General features: G+C 36.7%; 1 pseudogene; it reads right to left on the bottom strand.

The window, feature by feature from the left end:
* Positions 1-8,088: 8,088 nt before the first annotated feature.
* Positions 8,089-14,604, bottom strand: LOC125922473 (DNA-directed RNA polymerases I, II, and III subunit RPABC4-like; annotated as a pseudogene).
* Positions 14,605-14,984: the final 380 nt, after the last annotated feature.

The following is a 14,984-nucleotide window of genomic DNA, read 5'->3' as shown; positions in this document are numbered from 1 at the left end:
TGTGGTCATTGGCAGGCCTCAGTCCTTTGCCACATGGGCCTCTTCACAGAACTGTATCATGACACGATAACTGCCTTGCTCAAGAGCAAGTCATCTGTGAAAGAGTGAGAGAGCATACTCAAAATAAGAGCCATAGTCTTTTTTATCTAACTTTGAAAATGGCATCCCATCTCAGGTAATAGACTCTATTCATTATATCTGAGTAATTAAATCCAGCTCACCCTCAAGGGGACAGGTTTGCATGTGAGTGTGAACCTATTGGAAGAGATAGTTGAGGATTACCTTAGATACTACTTACTACAGACAGCAAAAGATAAAAATACCAACCTATCAACGTAGATACAAATGCTACATAAGCTATTTTCAAATTGAATTTGACTTCAAAGTAAAAGAATAATACATCATGACCATGCAGTACTTATCTGGGAATGACAGGATGGGCCAACATTAGAAAATCAATTAATTTAATATACAAAATTATCCCATTTTTATTACATCTTCTTTATTCGCTCATCCACTGATGGACACTTGGGTTGTTCCCATATCTTGGGTATTGTGAATAATGTTTCAATAATCACGGGACTGCGTACATTTCGTCGATATCCTGTTCTCATTTCTTTAGAGGTGGAATTGCCGGATCACGTGAGAGATCTATTTTTAATTTTTTAAAGAACCTCTGTACTGTTTTCCATAGTGGTTGAACCAATTAACGTTCCCACCAATAGAGTGCAAGTGTTCCCTTTGCTCCACATTCTCAGCAACATGTTGTACCTTTGGTCCTCTTGATGATAGCTGTTCTAACAGGTGTGAGGTGTTATGTGGTTGCCGTTTTTATTTGCATTTCCCTGATGATTAGTGATGTTGAGCATCTTTTCAAGTACCTGATGGTCATTTGGATTTCTCTAGAAAAAATATCTACTTAGTTCATCTGCCCTGCTTTTCGTTGGATTGTTTTTGCGTTTTTCAGTTACACGTGTTCTTTACATATTTTGGGTATTAACCCCTTACTTGATATTTGGCTTGCAAATATTTTCTCCCATTCTATCTATAGGTTGCATTTTCATTTTGTTGACTGTTTCTTTTGCTGTGCAGAGCTTTTAAGTTTGAGGCAGTCTGACTTGTTGGTTTTGCTATTGTTGTTTGTGCTTTTGGTGTCATATCCAGAAAGTCATTGTCAAGACCAACGTTGAGGGGCTTCTCTGTGTTTTCTTCTAGGAGTTTTATAGTATCAGGTCTTATATTTAAGTCTTTAATCCTTTTTGAAGTAATGTTTGTGAGTGGCATAAGAGAGGGGTTTAATTTCATCTTTTTGCATGTGTGTATTCAGTTTTCCCAACACCATTTGTCAAAGACACTATCCTTTCCTCTTTGGGTGCTCTTGCCTCCTTTTTGTATTAATTGACCATATCCACAGGGATTTATTCCTGGGCTCTCTATTCTGTTCCACTGCTGTGTGTGTCTATTTTTATGTCAGTACTCTACTGTTTTAATTATTACAGCTTTGTATTATAGTTTGAAACCAGGAAGTGTGATGCCTCCAGCTTTATTTTGCTTTTTCATGATTGTTTTGGCTATTCAGGGTCTTTTGTGGTTCCATAACATTTTAGGATTGTTTTTTCTATTTTTGTGAAAGTGCCATTGAAATTTTCATAGGGATTGTACTGAATCTATAGATGGCTTTGGGTAGTATTGACATTTTGACAATTTTAATTATTCCAATCCATGATACGGATATCTTTTTATTTATATCTTCTTTGATTTCTTCAGCATAGTCTTGTAGCTTTTGTTTTATTGATCTTTCACTTCCTTGGTTAAACTTATTCCTAGATATTTTATTGTTTTTGACTATGTTGTAAATTGGATAGTTTTCTCTATTTCCTTTTCATATGTTTCATGTTTTTCGATGTATAGGAATGCAACTGATTTCTGCATATAGATTTTATATCCTGTAACTTTATTAAATTCTTGATTAGTTCCAATAGTTTTTTGGTTAAGTCTTTAGGTTTTTCTACATACAAAATTGTATCATTTGCAATGACAATTTTACTCAGGTTTTTTTTTTTTTTTTCTGGTTTGGAGGCTTTTTATTTCTTTGTCTTGCCTAATTGCTTTACTTAGGACTTCCAGTACTATGTTGAATAAGAGTGGTGAGAGCGAGCATCCTTGTCTTGTTTTTGATCTTAGAGGAAAAGCTTTCATTTTTCATTTGGTATGTTGTGTGCTGTGGATTTGTCATATATAACCTTTATTATGTCGAGGTACGTTTTTTCTATATCCAGTCTGCTAGTGTATTCTTTTTCTAGTTCCTTCAGGTGTAAAGTTGTTTATTTGAAATCTTTCTAATTTCTTAATATATTTATTTATTACTATAAACTTCTCTCTAGGAACTGCAGCATCTCATAAATTTTGGTATATTGTGTTTCCATTTCATTTGTTTCAAAATATTTTTTGATTTATCTTTTGGTCTCTTCTTTGACCCATTGGTTGTTTAGAAGTATGTTGTTTAGTTTCCACACAGTTGTAGATTTTACAGCTTTCCTTGTGTTTTGATTTCTAGTTTCATACCATTATCATCAGAAAAATACTTGGCATGATATCATTCTTCTTAACTTTGTTAAGACCATTATTTTGCATTCTATCATATGATCTGTTCTAGAGAATGTTCCATGTATATTTGAGAAGAATGTGTATTGTGTTGCTGCTGGATAGAATGTTTTATTAATGTCTGTTAGGTTCATTTGGTCTAAAGTATGGTTCAAGTCCAATATTTCCTTGTTGATTTTCTCTCTGGGTTTTCTATACACTGCTGAAAGTGGGGTACCGAGGTCTCCTACAATTGTTGTATTATTGTGTCTTTCTCCCTTCAGGTCTGTTAACATTTGCTTAATATATTTACATACTCTGATGCTGGGGTTTATATATATTTTTGATTATTATATCTTCTTGATGAGTTGACCTCTTTATCATTATGTAATGATCTTTGTCTTTTACCATTTGATTTAAGTGTATTTTGTCAAACTTTGGTTACACATATTTTATTTTATTTTTTTTTGGTTTCTACTTGCATGGAATGCCTTTTTCCATCCCTACGCTTTCAGCCTGTGTCCTTAAAATCAAAGTGAATGTCTTGTAGGCAGCATATACTTGGATCTGGTTTTTTTTTTTTTTTTAATTTTTTTAAATGTTTATTTATTTTTGAGACAATGCGAGAGACAAGAGTGCAAGCGGTGGTGGGGCAGACAGAGGGAGACACAGAATCTGAAGCAGGCTCCAGGCTCTGAGCTGTCAGTCCAGAGACTGACGCGGGGCTTGAACTCATGAACCGTGAGATCATGACCTGAGCTGAAGTCGGACGCTTAACTGACTCAGCCACCCAGGCACTCCCCCCACCCCCTTTTTTTAAGTCATTCAGCCACTCTGTGCCTTTTGATTGTGAATTCAGTCCACTTACATGGGATAATTATTGATACATAAAGATTTACTAATGTATTCTTGTTGATTGCTTTCTTGCTATTTTGTATTTGTATTGTTTCTTTTTCCTTCTGTTTCTGCCAACCTTTGTAAATTGGTGATTTTACATGTGGTATGCTCTGTTCCTCCTCTTTTTTTAAATCTTCTGTGAATCTACTCTAGATTTTTGCCTTATGTAAGTCTTTTGCCATAAGACTTACATAAACCATTTCATAGATAAAACTGTCCATTTTATGATGGTAGCAACTTATCTTCAATAGTCTACGAAAGCTTTACTCTTTTACTCCTCCCTTTTATATAGTTTCCCCTTTTATATTTTTGATGTCACAGTTTACCTCTTTTTATGTTGTGTGTTTGTTAACAAATTAAAATAACTATAGTCATTTTTTAATATTCTTTTTTCCTTTAATCTTTATATCAGAGTTAAATGGTTAACACACTACCCTTTTATAGAATTAAACTTTTCTAAATTTGACAATATATTTTTCACTTTTGCCAGTTGTGTTATATACTTTCATATGTTTTCATGTTGCTGATTAACATCTTTTTATTTCAGCTTTAAGAACTCATTTTATTTTTTCTTATAAAGTGAGTCTAGTGGCGATCAGCTCCTTCACCTTTTGTTTGGGGATGTCTTTATTTCTCCTTCATATCTGAGGCAAAATTTGCCATAGACTATCCTTGGATGGCAATTACTGTCTTCTAACATTTTGAGCATATCATTACAGTCTTCTGGCCTGTAGGGTTTCTGACAGGATATTCACTGATAGACTAATAGTGGTTCCTTTGTAACTTACACACTTTTTTTTTTTCCTCTGAATGCCTTTAGGATTTGTTCTTTATTGTTGATATTTGATAATTTCATTATAAAGTATCTTGGAGAACATTTCACACTGAGATAATGGGGTACAGGTAATAATTTATTAGCTTTGCCAAACTTGGACGTCTTCTAACCAACTGTGAGATCATGACCTGAGCCGAAGTCGGATGCTTAACTGACTGAGCCACCCGGGCGCCCCAATTGGGTCTTTTTTTTTTTAATCCATTCATTCACCTTATTTATTCATTTATTTATTTATTTATTTATTTATTTATTTATTTTATTGAAGCATTTAGTTCATTTACATTTAAGGTGTTAACGTCATGACAGGTACGTACACCATGTCGTTGATAGTTTTTGTAGTTCTCTGTTCTTTTCTTCTTCTCTTGTTCTCTTCCCTTATGATTTGATAAGTTTCTTTGGTGTAATGTTTCGCTTCTATTCTCTATATTTTTTGTGTATCTATCATAGGTGTTTCTGTTTGTGGTTAACAGGAGGCTCATGTATAACAGCCTGTGTATATAGCAGTCTATTTTAGATTGGTGGTCATTTAAGTTTCAATGCATTCTAAAAGCTCTACAATTTTATCCCCCCATGTTTTATGTTTTTGGCAAATTTTAAGTCTTTTGATTTTGCGTATCCCTTAGCTAGTTATTGCAGTGATGTTGATTTTACTATTTTTGTTTTTTAACCTTCACACTAATTTTATAAGTGATTGATCCACTACTTTTATTGTATGTTTGCCTTTGTTGGGAGATTTTTTCCTCTCATCTATTTTCTTAATTCTAGCAGTGGCCCTTTCGTTTCCACTTAAAGAGGTCCCTTTAGTATTTCTTATGGAGCCCTGCTGTTGTGGTGGGGCCGTGACTGCTGGGGGTGCACTGACTTGTGGGACTAGCCGGGCTGGCTGCATGGTCTGTCCATGACTGTTGAGGCCGTGCTGGTGTGTGGGGGGGTGGGACCCCAACCTGGCCGGTTAGGAAACCTGGTTGTGACTGCTGTGGATATGCTGGGTGTGAAATTGTCTTGTCAACAATAGTTCCAGCCAAAGTTTGTGGTTGTGCACAGCTTCCAGTGGGGCAGGCCACCTGGTTAGTCCAAAGGAAGGATTTCAAAATGTTGCCTGCCAGCTCCAGGATCAGCATAGCAGAAAAATACAGCAAAAATGGCTGCTACCAGTGTCTCAGTCCCCAAGGGAGTCCCAGTCACCTCCTCCCACTTCAGCAGGTGCTCCAAGATTAGTCAGGGGGTCTCCATCACCTATGGTCTATGGGTGTTTCAATATGGTGTTTTAATGCTGGTTTCTAGGTTGAGGGGGTCTGTGCCTGAGTCCTTTAAGAGTGGGGTTTCCTTTCCTTTCAGTTTTATAGTTTTCCTGGATATATTCCCTGTTATTTTTCAAATCCATGTGTTTTGGGTTTTTTTTTCTCTCCTATGCAGAGGCTTAAGGACCCCCTTTCACCTCTCTAGGTGCTTGCTGTCTTTTGTTTGAGAGGCTCTATTGATTCAGTTTCTTAGTTCCCTTCAGAGGGAATTATTCCATATGTAGTTGTGGATTTGTTGGGTCTGTGAGAGGAGATGAGCTCAGGATTTTCCTACACGACCATCTTGAAACCTGTCCTCATTCACTGAATTCTTCAGCTCCAGAATTTGTTGGGTTCTTTTTACAGTTTCTATATCTTTAGTAATGAGCCCATTTTGGTCATGTATTTTTTTCCTTATATCATTGAGCTGAGTTTTCCTGTAGCTCATTAAGTTTTTTTTTCAAAACAGCTATTTTTTGATTTGATTTTTCCAGTTTTATTGAACTATAATGTACACACATCATTGTATAAGTTTAAGGCATACCATGTAATAGTTTTGCTTACATATATTGTGAAATTATTACAATAAGTTTAGTTGGTATCCATCATCTCATATAGACACAATAAAAAGAGAAATAAAGAAAAATTCTTTTTCCCTTTTGATGAGAACTCTTAGGGTTTTCTCTCTTAACTTTCCTGTATATTATACAGCAGTGTTAACTGTTGTACATTACATCCCTAGTAATTATTTATCTTGTAACTGGAAGTTTGTATCTTTGGACAAGCTTCCTCCTTTCCCTGTCTTCCTAGTTTCCTGCTTCTAGTAGCCACAGATCATATCTTTTTCTGAGTTTGGTGTGTTTTTTCCTTGCTTATTTGTTTTAGATTCCACATATAAGTGAGATCATACAGTATTTGCCTTTCTCTATTTTACCTAGCATAATGCCCTCAAAGTTCATCCATGTTGTAGCAAATGGCAGGATTTCCTTGTGTGTGTGTGTGTGTGTGTGTGTGTGTGTGTTTTATAATGGCTAAATAATATTCGCTTGTGTCTATTTGTACCACAATTTCTTTATCCATTCATCAGTTGATGGACACCTGGGTTGTTTCCATGTCTATGCCTATTGTAAATAATGCTGCTGTGAACATGAAGGTGCAGATATCTTTCTGAGTTAGTGTTTTCTCAAAACAGCTATTTTGAATTCTTTATCACCTAGATCACAATGTTCCATGGATTTGAACTCAGTTGTTGTGAATTATTATTTTCCTTCTGGTGATGGCATACTTCCTTGATTAGTCTTATTCAGATGTGGCACCGTTCCTTGTTGTTGCTTTTCTGGGGCTGTTTAGGATTTGCGTGGGTAGACCTGCTCCACTCCTGTCTGCCTCTTGTAGCAGAATTCTAAATACTTTATGTATCCTTGTGTTCTTACAATTTACCAGGCTGGCTGCTAGGAAACTTCTTTTTGTTTTCCAGAGGGTGGCACTAAAGCACCAGTTTACTGCAGAGTTTTCCCTTGCTGGGAAACAGACCCTGGTCGGTTTTTCTGAGAGCATTCTAGTTACCAGACCTGCTCACTGCAGCACCTGGGAGCAAGCCTGAGTTGGGGGAAGGTTTGGGTTTAGCACTCAGGTGTTGGGGATGCCTCTTGTGGGGGGTGATCCTCGAGTGACTTACTCCCAGGGTCTCGTGTACAGACTTCCTGTTGAAGTCCTGAAGCAGTCAGCAGGGGCTGTGTCCCTTTAATGCCCTTTGAAATTTTTATTTGCTTTCTTTTTTTTTTTTTTGCCCTCTTCTCCTCAGACATGGAGGTCATGCCTCAGTCAGTACTCTGAATGCTGCTGGAGAGAAACAAGAATTCGACTCTAACTATGACAAGCACAGCTGGGAAGACAACCTCAGTATTGGAAAATTATTATTTTCTTTTTGTGATGACACGTTTCCTTTATTTTTCATGTTTCTTGTAGTTTGGTATGACTGTCTTTACATTTGAAGTAGCGGACACCTATTTAAGTCTTTGTTAGTTACCTTTGGACAGGGTATTCTGTTTGATGGTGTTGTTATTGACTGAGGCTTCCTTTTTTCATATCAGCACACCTACACCGCTCTTCTTGTGTTCTTTTGGCAGAATTCTTAAGCTTTTATGTCTTCTCTGGTTCTTGCAACTCACCATGTTGGCAACTGGAAGCCTTTCTTTTGTTTCACAGAAGGTGGTGGTCTAGCTCAAGTGTTTGGTTTCTCCCTTGCCCGCAGACCATGGCTCGTTTTCTGAGCACACACCCCGTCCATGCTTCTGTGTTTCGTAAATATATGGGGGAAAAGTGTACACTGAACAGGAAAAATGCACCTCCTTTTCTAACTAAGGGGGTCAGTTAAAGAATTATTGGGAAAGAAGGAAAAAATATAGCCTTTCCACTTAGTGCAAAATTAGTTGCAATAAATACCTAAGCAATGTCACAAAGCAGTGACTTTGAAATTATATGTGATTCCTATCAGAGCTTTAAAATGGCGTTGTGTTTGATTCTAGAAACTACCTGACCGAAGCCTTCTACATCTTCTGCAGCCATTGTTTCATCTGTTTGAGAAACAGAACCAATGACGAAGCTGAGCCTACAGAAAAGATTGATGTTAGCTCACAGGGATCAAGCCCTGAGTAAGAAACACCTTGACAGTGATAATGTCAGAGGCTCCAGTGGTTTATGCCAAATATGCTTTCAGCAACTTAGAGAGGTTTCCTCGTATCTCTATCTGATTAGGATTTTGTTAAAGGAGCATAGGTTGCATTCTATCAATTGCAATTTCAGTATCTATTAAGATGATCAGAGGCTTCTCTCCTTTAATCTGTTGATATTTGTTCGTTAGTTCTTTTTCTTTTTTTTTAAAGTTTGTTTATTTATTTATTTATTTGGAGAGTAAGGAGAGGCAGAGAGGGAGAGAGAGAATCCCAAGTAGGCTCTGCTCTATCAGTGTGGAGCCAGGCAAGGGGCTCAATCTCATGAATCATGAGATCATGACCAAGAGTTGGACGCTTAACTGACTGAGCCACCCAGGGGCCCTCCTTAGTAGTTTTCTTAATAAATTGCGGTCTTTTTGCATTTCTAGCATGAAAACTTTCTTGGTCTCAATACCTTAGGCTTTCAATATAGTTCATGGCTCACTTTGCTGATATTTATATAGGGGTTTTGCCCATATTTTAAATACCAAATTAACCACTACTTCATGTGTTATTCTTTAGGTTTCTTCTCCTTCTTCTCCTCCTCCTCCTTCTCCTTTTTAAAACTTTTTTTAATGTGCATTTGTTATTGAGACACAGAGAGAGAGCATGAGCATGGGAGAGGCAGAGAGAGGAGACACAGAATCCGAAGCAGGCTCCAGGCTCCGAGCTGTCAGCACAGAGCCCGATGCAGGGCTGGAACTCACAGACCATGAGATCATGACCTGAGCCCAAGTTGGAAGCTTAACCGACTGAGCCACCCAGGCGCCCCTTCCTCTTCTTATTCTAAATGGAGTTAAAATACACGTAACATAAAATTTACAATCTTAACCATTTTTAAATGTACAGTTCAGTGATGTGAAATATATTCACATTGTTGTGCAACCATCACTACCATCCATTCCCTAATTCTTTTCATCTTGTGAAGTTGAAACGAAGCTGAAACCATACCCAGTCTCCTCTTTCTCCGTCCTGGAAACCACCATTATACTTTTTGTCTTCATGATTTTGATTACTCTAAGTACATCATATAATTTAGGTGTATAAGATATCCCTATCTTATGTAAAAAGTGGTTTGTTCTTCATTTGACTCGTTCTCTAAAATGAGTAAGACAGTATAACACAATGGCATTACTAGGAAAATATGTTCATCCTCCAGTAAAATTCTGTATGCACAAATCAATAGTCAGTCTTATTCTGAGAAAAATATGCTCTATAAAAAATGTTCACACCGTACACTAAATTAAATTCAGTTTTAGTAATGTTTTCGTTTCCAAAATGAAGAAACATTTTCTTAATCTAAAAAAAAAGAACATTTGGGGTGCCTGGGTGACTCATTTGGTTGAGTGTCCCAACTCTTGATTTTGACTTAGGTCATGATCCCAGGGTTGTGGGATTGAGCTCCATGCTGAGCATGGAGCCTACTTGAGACTCTCTCTCTCTCTCTCTCTCTCTCTCTTTCTCTCACTCCCTTTCTCTCTCTCTCTCCCTTTTCCCTTTTCTTCCACTTTTCCACTCTCTTTAAAATAAAATTTAAAAAATATAAATAAATAACATTCAATATTTATTTTCTTAAGTGTTTAATTTTCTTTAAGTGTAACAAATTTTGAAATTTAGGGAGATTAATGACTTTTCTATCCTACATCATTTAACTTGAGTTTTTAACCTAATATTCTGCTTCTATTATGAATGTTTTAAAAACATTCTTCCATATGGGTGCTTTTATTTAATCTTATTCTGCTTGTCTAGTAAGGGTTTGAGACTTGCCAATATGTTTGTAGAAGATACTGCTAGCTGTTTAACAAATTGACATTGGGTTCTTCTTTGGGCTCATAATTAGACTGTATATCCAAGCCCCCAAAGCAGGTAGGTGAGGCCATTTTCCTGAGTTCTAGCCAGAGACTGTGAACGGAAGTGGTGGGGATCCCTTTCAGGCCTGGCCATAAGAAAGTTCTATGTCTATACCTCCGCGTTCTTTTTCTCTTCCTATTGAATGGGGGTAACAATGGCATCTGTTTACATCGAAAGCCACATAATGGAGATGGCAAAGGCTCAGTTAGCTGGGTTCTGGAATGACCACCTGGAGGTAGGCTCAGTCTGCTGGAGTCACCTTTCCTAGACTGTGCATGTCAATATGAGATAAGGTTCTATGCATATGAGAGATTCCACAGCATATTTGTTACTCTCTATTATAACTAGTGTTACTGATTAATACCAGGATTCATAATTTGAGGTAAGACAAAAGGAGAAAGTAGAATAGGGTGGGGACAATAGATTAAGAATTAGGCAAGAAAACCAAAACCAAAAAACACTACACTATTGTAATCTCTATACTTACTATGAGAGTGGTACAGATTTGGTTCTAAGATAACTAGCAATGCATGAGACTAAGGCATTCTGATTAATAAGCAAATTACCATATAAGAAAATTAATGTGAGCAATTTCACAAGATGAAGTATGAAGTATGATAATGTAGGGATTTCTCTTGCCATTCAACCTAAAGTAGTAATTGTGTAAAAGTGTTTCCCACAACTTTAGGGTCAATATTCTTAAGTGTTTCAAAGACTGTTTTAATAATCCCCAGTACATGTTGATGTCATGACACTGGAGCTCCTTTTAAGTAAAAATAATTTGGATGGGGTAAAAATGAAATAGTTTGAATTCACATTTCTCGATTGATCTAGACTGATAGAGGAGTATATACAATATTATCTGGTCCAGTGGGCTAGTCTCTGAAAACTAACTTCATGCAGCTAATGCCAGCTGAATTCACAAGCATATGTCATATATGATGTGTGAGTAGAGTTAACATTCTTTTATGAACGCTGAGAATCCCAGCAATCATGGGTGTCATATCAGAAGGTCTTCCTCTGGTCAAAAGGATGTCAAAAGAGGAACAGGTTTTATGTTTTAAGATTTTTTTTAAAGTACAAATCTCTGAACATTTATTGAGCATACATTACGTGCTCCACACTGGACCAAGCTTGATATCATAGCAGTTTTTCTTGTTTAGAATTTATAATCTAGATCAGATGTCATGGGCCCTCTTAAGAGAGGACTCTGTATCACATTGTAACGTCAGGAAGCTACACTCAAGTTAAACTCTAAAAAGTTCAGAGAAGGACACCAGAAAAGGTCATTTCAGGCAGAGAGAAAAGCATAAGAAAAGGCACAGGCAGGAAAGAAATAAGACCTGTTACCTCCTTAAGGAGCTATAAATATCTCCTTAAAACCAAAAGACAAAGTGAGAGGTGGGTTGAAGAGGTGACAGAGGTAAGAAAGGAGTCAGGTTACCAAAGACCAAATATACTATTCCCAAGAGTTAATTTTATCTGAATGAGGAACCACTGAAGATTCTCAGCAGGACAGAGCCACGAAATTTATATTTGAGAAAGAGCAATCTGAAGAGGATGGAGGACAAGAAGGTCAGTAGCCGAGAGATCAATCCTAAGGCTTAATACAATCATTGGTGGAAAATGGTAATAATTAGAATAATGGTGATAATAATAGCTAGCCTTTATTAGGCTGAAAGCCTTTATGGATTATTTCATTTTGTCTTGTGACAAACCTTTGAGATAGGTGCTATTATTTCATGTTTATCCTACAAATAAGGAAAATGAACCCTGGTCAAATCACGCTGCCAGCTAACAAGGGGCACTGTGGGTATTTGGTCCCAAAGCCTTTCACTGATGCCCATAGTGTCTACTGGGCATCTGAGTATGAACCAATCCATCAGTAAGTCATATTAGCTCAACTTGAAAATGTATACAACCAGCTGCTTCCTCCTTCCTCCAAGCTACCACCCTGGCCCAGCCACCATTATTGTTGGCCTGAATTATCACAGGTGGCTCCTAATTGGGCTTCCTCGCTGTCACCTGTCTCTGTATTGTTCATTGTCACAGAACAGCTTGAGTAATCTTTTGAGTTTTAAACTGTGTCACTCTCCTGCTTACTGCCCCAGTGGCTTCCTATTACAAGACCCTAAGTGTGCTGGCCTCCACCTACCTTGAGGCAAGCTTACTTCCTACCCACAGCTTTTACACTAGCCGTTTCCTCTATTTCAGGAATGCTCCTTCCCCTTGTCTTTCTATGGCAGGTTTCCTCTCATCCTTGAGCCCTCTGCTCGAATGACCATTCTCTCTTGACTAACTTCCTACATGGAACCTAGAAGGGATGAAGATGTGCGTGTATTTATATGTGTGAAAAGGCAACTTATTTTTGCATTTCTCAGTTTACACTTTCTTACCTTACATATTTTATTCTTCCTTAAGACTGGTCATTTCTGACTTCATCTGTTATTTTTGAATTTTTCATAAGTTCAGTCTCTGAATATAGTTTCCGAGTCTCGCAGCACTATTTCCATCATAATTCCTACGCTTTGATAATAAAGCCGAAATTAAAAGAAATGGAGTGAACTGGCCTATCACTGAGGAGCAGGGCTAGATTTTAACCAATTTCTAGTGCTTTTCCCATAGGCATGGATATCCTTTTCATGAAAAGCAAGTACATAGTTGTTGGTCAGTGGTTTAGTAGAGGGCAAGTTATGTGTTAACTTCAAATTCAGACTAACTGGTATTTATATTTATGAGCACCATTCAAAATAATCTTTTAAAAGCAATTTTATATTTATTTTCCCATTTTTCCCTTAAAACTGTCAAGGTAGGCAAGAGGTCACATCAGCCCCATTTTATAGATGAAGGAGACGTAGAACTAGGTAATTGCTTGAAATGGCAGTGTTGCATTCTAGGGGTAATACTTTTTCCATTAAACTGCTGTCTAGTTAACAAAATAACAATATTTAATTTAAGTATTGGTATCCAAAGGACCTGTGGCCAAATTAAGAACAGTTAAGAGTAGAATAACTATATTTTTCAATGAGGTGGGGTTTGTTTAAAGGCTCTCATAGAGCTATCACATTTATGGGAATTCCTCTGTCTAAAAAGGTCAAGAACATGGCACAATTACAGAATTACAAAAGGTGTGGCTAAAGGAAAACCTGAACCAATGAAACACTGAAAATTTGAGCATGGCAGTTCTTTGTATAGGATGTAATACATTTGTAGACTTAGTATTCAAGGATGGTTATAGAAACACAGGTGTTTTTGAAAACTGGCATAGATAAATTTTTGAATGTCCCAGACACATAGATATTAATAGAGCTATTAATAATTGGGATATATTTAATCTTCAAAATGTTAAGGAGGCCACCAGGTTCTTCCATAATGATGGAATCCTGGAAAAGATGGAGTATATGTGTGATCATCAATTCCATATCCCTAAGATCAAGGCAAAAGTCTTAAACATTTATCCAATAATTCAGGGTAAACTAATCCCTTTTATTTTTATATCCTGAAGGATTTTTTTTTACCTTAATAAAGGATTACACTTCGGAAACTGCACCTGTCCTATGAGAATGCTTCATCCATTTCCTTGGGATTGATTTTGACTTACAGAAAACAATCATTAAAGTTTCTTTCTTATGGAAGTATTGAATCACTATAAGTGAAACTAATATAAAGTAATATAACACTATGTTAACTAACTGGAATTAACATAAAAAACTTAAGAAAAAAACTCTTTTTCTGTTCCCAAGATTTAAAAAGATAGTCAAGCATTAAATGAAGATACAGAAAGGCCTATATCAAGTAACAAATGAAAAATATAACTCCAGACCATGTATGCACACCGATAGTAAGTGCGTCGGTATGTTCTCTACAGTGTGATGCTAGAGAGTTTACAGTTGGTGATGTCAAACAGTGGTTTCCAAGGAACTTATTTAATCAGTCCTTTAGAGAGCTCTAGAAACCTTCATTTTTAACAATTGCCCCTGAGGATTCTAGGCTTTGATTAAAAGTGTGGTTTGGGGAAGCACTTTTTAACCTTCATTGTGTGTCAGATTATGTACACAGTAAAATTAAAGTGTAAATCATGTAGTTGAACAAAAAATAATTTTCTTATAAACTATTAATAGACACCTAAATGCACTGTGATTTAAAAATGAAATCCTGTATATTTTGCTGTATTCATAAAGAGAGTATGCTAATGAAAAACTTGTAACAATGAAAAGCAAAACAGCAAATCCAAATCCAAATGAAGGTATTTCTCTGAATTCCATGTTTTGTTGAGAATCAAAAGCCACCAATCTTTTAATTCTTTTTTTGTACGTTATTCTGTATGCATGTTCTCTGCACCCAACTGCATCCCAGGATTTTATGTCATTTTCTGTGTGACATTTCCCAGAGATATGTGTTGTTGGCTGCTGCTTTGGGGTTGAATATCCTTCTGACTGTCCATTGCCCATCCCCATGTAGCATGGAGACACTTCTCACTTGGCACTTACAAACAGATTCTGGCTCATCACGGTGTGGCCAAGATCCTCTCTTTTTACCACTATTGCAAAATTGTCTTCCCATCACATTTCTCATAGAAATGCAAATCCAGATATTTTCACCGTGACTTTTGTCATGTTCATGCAATTCCAAACAATAAAGGTAAATCAGGTATTTCAGTATAATAGTAAAAATCCAGTGAAATTCTCTGGTTTTGTTTATGTTTCTTATAGTCTCAGTCGAAATAGTGGATAGAAAAGATTGTTTTTAAATATAAGTTGATAAAATCCCAGGACTTTTGGACATTGAGGTAATGGAAAAAAGCCTATATATCAGATACTCCTC

This window comes from Panthera uncia, chromosome B1 (assembly GCF_023721935.1).
Source record: "Panthera uncia isolate 11264 chromosome B1, Puncia_PCG_1.0, whole genome shotgun sequence".
Lineage (NCBI taxonomy): Eukaryota > Metazoa > Chordata > Mammalia > Carnivora > Felidae > Panthera > Panthera uncia.
Note: the sequence above shows the minus strand (reverse complement) of the source record. Positions and strands in the feature narration are given on the sequence as shown.